Here is a 5,238-nt window from a genome sequence, read left to right on the forward strand (position 1 = left end):
GGGGTCTGCAGCCCCATAGGAGGATCAACAATATGAACTAACCAGTAGCCCCGGAGCTCCCTGGAACTAAACCACCAATCAAAGAAATTACATGGTGGGAATCATGACTCCAGCTTCATATGTAGCAGAGGATGGCCTAGTTGGTCATCAATACGAAGAGAAGCCCTTGGTCCTGTGAAAGTTCTATGCCCAAGTATAGGGGAATGCGAGGACCAGGAATGGGAGTAGGTGGGTTGGGGAACAGGGGAGCAGGAGGGGATAGGAGATTTTCGGAAGGGAAACCAGAAAAGGGGATAGCATTTGAAATGTAAATAAAGAAAATATCTAATTTTTTTAAAAAGGAAACTCAGCTTTTGATCAGTGTAAGGGATCATACCCACTAGTACCCACTAGCCAATGATGCCAGACTGATTTCATACACGTCATAAAAGAAAGTTGTGGCTTCGGTTAATCCTGAAATGAAGGTACCCAGGAACTCTGAGTCTAGTTTTCCAATTTCTTTGCAGAGGAAGCAAGCTTTGGGCCCACTGTTTGCCAGCCATTGCTGTGCTGAAAAGTTCTGTCTCTTGGAAGGTTGAGATTCTTCTGAGGGATTGGGTTACAGTTTGCCTAGCAGATGTTTATATTAGAATGTCAAGACCTGAAGTTAGCTAACAGTCTGGCACAATGTTTATCTACCTGAGGGAGGTGTTGCTGCCGCTGTTGTTCACTGCCCCTCCCTCTTTTACAAATGAGGATATTTGAGATAAAAATTGAGATTAAATTAAAAAAAAAAGTATCCGAAATCTCCCAGAAGGGCTGACAACACCCGTGTTCAATTTCCCCAATCACTGGAGCCTTTGAAAATAGAGTTGAAAAAACAAACAGCAACCAGGCTGCAAACAGCAAACAGGGATCAGAATCTAGAAAATGTCCCCAAAGTTTGGAGTATGAACAAGCTATGGGGTTCCTTCTCTCCCTCTACCCATCCTTCCTCTTTGGAGAAAAATAAGACAAATTCCCAGCTAGAAAAATACTCCATTGACCTTTCCTGAAAACAGCTCTCCTGGGGCAGGGAGAGGTTCAGGAGCTTGGGGGAGATTTCTTTAGTTCCTCATGGCTGCTTTTTACATTCCTCTTGCATTTTAACCCATGTGCTCCCCTTTGAGGCTGTGTTCTGTCTGCTAGTGAACCGCAGAACATTTTATTTACCTTCTAGGACACACTTCCACGAACAGTACCTGACTATCAGAAAGTGTTTTCAGGGCCTGTACTACAATCTGGGTTCTATTTCCCCATCTCACTGTTAAGATGTGACCCCCTGGGATCCTGTAAAGGAGCAGTTCCCATTTCCAACCCACTGTCTTCCACCTTATCAGGGCTAGTCTACTGAATTGCCCGGATGAACTACGTTTGGTTTATGTGGAATAGCAGGATGAAGACTTGGGTATCTCTAGTTGTCTTGTCTCACTGTCCATGGGCATACAATCCCAGCCCTCACCTGTTGGGCTATGGACAAAGAGTTCTGCTGAGAAGAATTTCATTGTATGGCACAGTTCAAAGCCATAAGACAGACAGGAGCGTTTGTTTCTGTAGGTTATTTCTCAATAAGCCTGTTTGTAAATATCAGTCATTTACTGGCATGTCTGGGCATACTTCTGGCTCCAAAGCTCAAGCTCTTCTTCCTCCTCTGTATCCCTGAAAAAAAGAAAACAGAAAAGACAAACTTGTCAGGGTATACTTGAGTGACCTTCAGAGAAACAGAACCAGTGAGGTCATTGCTGTCTCAGCTGACCGGTTATTGCCTGCTTCAGAAGATGCCAGGGGCTGCTGATGTAGATTCCAGGGTGGAACCAGAGGAGCAAACCGGTGTCAATGGTTAACCTGGGTTCTTGATATCGGAGACTTTTCTTTCCTTTATTATTAACTAACGAGCATTCATAACCCTTGCAAGCTGAGAGCAAGCAGCTCCTACCTCCCTGTGGAAGAGTGTGAATGAAGGTAAGCATTGCTTCATATTTTTTTATTATACAATCTTCTGCTACATTGACAGTTTACACATACTGAATTTTGGTGGGTGGGGGGAGGGCAAGAGTGAGATCTTCAAGGCTCCATGATCATAAGTACAAATGTTTATGTTGAATTAAATGCAATTAAAGTGATTTAATAAGGGTATGTCACATTCCTGAATTTCTTTTGAGGCTTTGGGGAAAAGCAGTCTCAAACTAGCATTTGTAGAGTGTATGAAACTTGTCTCATCTATCTATCATTATACAGGTAGATATTTAAAGTCACATATCATGTTGATCCCACCTGTGGTATTCTGATATTTATTTCAAGATCAGATTATTGGAACCAAAATGTATATATGTATATTTATCAATGTGTATGCCTCAAAATTGTATATTGTATATCAACCAAAGAGCTTTAAGAATTTTTCTTTTAAGCATTTATAATGATACACGAGGAAATAAAGCATCTATTTCGCTAGACTTGTTTTAACATGAATTTTATACCAGGAACTCATTCCTTCATTCCTGTAAAGCAATAGTTCTCATTCTGAGGGTTGTGACCTTTGGGGAGGGGGGGTTGCATATCAGATTACCTGCACATTGGATATTTACATTACAATTCATAACAGTAGCAAAATTACAGTTATGAAGTAGCAAAAATAATTTTACTTTTATGTTTGGAATCACCGCAACATGAGGAACCATATTAAGAGCCATAGGGCCTAGGGAGCTTGATAAATGCTGCTGAAAGTTGAGCCTCTTTAAAACAAAATAATATATTTGTGTTCTTCTCACATTGTGTTCTCTCTTACCATACAGTTACTATGGTAAATGTAAACCACACATTCTCTATGTATAATTTTAATGCCCCTCCTCCAAATAAAAATAAATAGCATGAGGTGTTTGAATTGCAACTGATTTGTAGCACAAATGTATGGGTATTCTGAATTTAAGCCAAAAAGGAAGACTAAAAATGAACAAGGTTCAGAGTTCAATTCAAATTAGGAGACAACAGTGGACAAGCTGAAAGGCTGGAGAGAGAGGGGGAGAGAGAGGAAGAAGACAGAGACACACAGAGAAAGATACACAGAGACACACAAAGTGAGACAGAGAGAAAGAGACACAGAGAAAGACAGAGAAAGAGAGAGAAGACAGAGACAGACAAAGACACACGGAGATACTCAGAGACATATAGAGACACAAAGAAAGAGACAAATAGAGAGAGACATAGAGAGAAAGAGAGACCGAGACACACAGAGACACACAGAGAGACTGAGAAAGAGGGAAAGAAAAGACTTGATAAGTATCTGGTGGATATCATTGTATATAAATTTAATTTTAGAACAGGGGAATTGTGGTAAATCGGTCTCAAACAAAAATGTTGGGGTAGCATGCAAGCCTTTAATCTCAGTAGTCAGGAGGCAGAGGCAGAGACAGACAGAATTCTGTGAATTCGAAGCCAGCATTGTCTATATTGCCAGTTAATGGTAAGTCAGGACTACATAGAGAGACACTGTTTCAAAAGTCAAGCAAATAAACAAGCAAACAAAACCAAATCAGAACAAAATTTGACATTTGAAAGCATAAAATCAGAATTCAAAGGGCATTCAATATATTATTTTGATGCATTAATTAATTTTATATATACAAGTGCGAATAAATAAAAATACATAAATATATTAAAATAAATAAAATACATGTCTGTGCACCATGAGTATGCTTGGTACCTACTGGTTTTAGAGGGCATTGGTTGCCTGGAACTGGAGGTGTTAGCTACTTTGAGGAACCAAACCTGGGTCTTCTGTAAGAACAGCAGTTGCTCTTAATTGATGAACCACGTTTTCAGTCCTGTTAATGTATTGTTTTAATTGCTAAGTTAACTCAAGTGAGGAATTTTCAAGGATATTTAGAAAAAAATAATTTTCTTACAAAATACATAAATGTGTTAATGGTGAAGACTTCAATGTGAATTAAGATATAATTAAGAATAGGTAAAATAAGAGTAGGTGCAAAAAAGATCAAATACAATAAATATGTGGTAGTCAAATAATCTGTGTAACTTCTTGGTTTAGTTTGTAAAACCTACCACTTGAGTGGCGCACGCCTTTAATCCCAGAACTTGGGAGGCAGAGGCAGGTGGATTTCTGAGTTCGAGGCCAGCCTGGTCTACAAAGTGAGTTCCAGGACAGCCAGGGCTACACAGAGAAACCCTGTCTTGAAAACAAAACAAAAGAAAACAAAAACAAACAAAAAAATCCAAAACCTACCACATGAAAACTGTTGAAATTTTGCCCAACATGAAGTTTATAGTTGAGTATCCTATGGTGATTTCTAGTGCTAGGCAAAGTGGCCACAAGCCTAGTTTTTAAAAATTTGGTGAATATTTTGATTATTTCACTCGCACATATGCGCAGGGAAAGGTGGGAATGAAACACTTGTGAGGATTACTGTGTTCCTAATGCTGAAGAGCTCTCGTCAGAGACTTTTTAGTAAGTACCTGTTCTGTTATATCCATCTAAGGAGTGAAGCCTGGATTTTCTACTCAGGATGTATATAGTCTTGGAACAGTTGCATAACGTCTTCAACTCTCTAAAATGTAAACTGACAGTTGACTGAATTTTGTCATGCATAAACTTCCTCACTTCTCTATTCTTATTCATTGTCTCCAAGAGGAAAAAAAGTTGACTATAGAGAACAATGAAAGTATCCAGCAAGATATCTGACATTGGTTGTTGTGTTCTGATGTATCTGGTACTTCAAATGGACCACTAACTCTCTCTTTGTCTGTCTGTCCCCTCCCCTCCCCTCCCCTCCCCTCCCCTCCTTTCCTTTCCCCCACTTATCTGAGCTTAATGGTGACTTTTTGTTCATGGGGACAGATTTTAACAATTGATTGAGTGCCTATTGCTTAGGAAGCTTCATCACTTTCCATATCTAAAGCCTTAGGTTTCAAGACTTGTCCCTAATTTCTTTCATTATGTTTTTACCATACATGTATATTTAATTCCTAATGATGAAAATAACTTTTTTAATAATATAGTAGACTGCATATTTTCCCCACTACTACAATTTTGTAAGAGAATAAGGGATTGCTTTTATTTATTCCTTGAGAATTTCTTGTATGAATAGGATATGGTTTGATTTTACCTGCTCAATTTACTGCCACATCTTTTATTTTCTCTTCCTTCTTTTCTTCTTTTCTTTTCTTTTCTTTTCTTTTCTTTTCTTTTCTTTTCTTTTCTTTTCT

At 38.8% G+C, this 5,238-nt stretch overlaps 1 protein-coding gene across 1 annotated transcript in view; it reads left to right on the forward strand.

The window, feature by feature from the left end:
* The first annotated feature begins 1,940 nt into the window (after positions 1 to 1,940).
* Kcnj16 (potassium voltage-gated channel subfamily J member 16) overlaps positions 1,941 to 5,238 on the forward strand; it is a 59,709-nt gene continuing 56,411 nt past the window's right edge. The window contains exon 1 of the mRNA XM_029483631.1: positions 1,941 to 1,980. The gene's annotated coding sequence lies outside the window, so the exon portion shown is untranslated. The remainder of the gene's footprint in view (positions 1,981 to 5,238) is intronic.

The sequence above is a fragment of the Mus caroli genome, chromosome 11 (assembly GCF_900094665.2).
Source record: "Mus caroli chromosome 11, CAROLI_EIJ_v1.1, whole genome shotgun sequence".
NCBI lineage: Eukaryota > Metazoa > Chordata > Mammalia > Rodentia > Muridae > Mus > Mus caroli.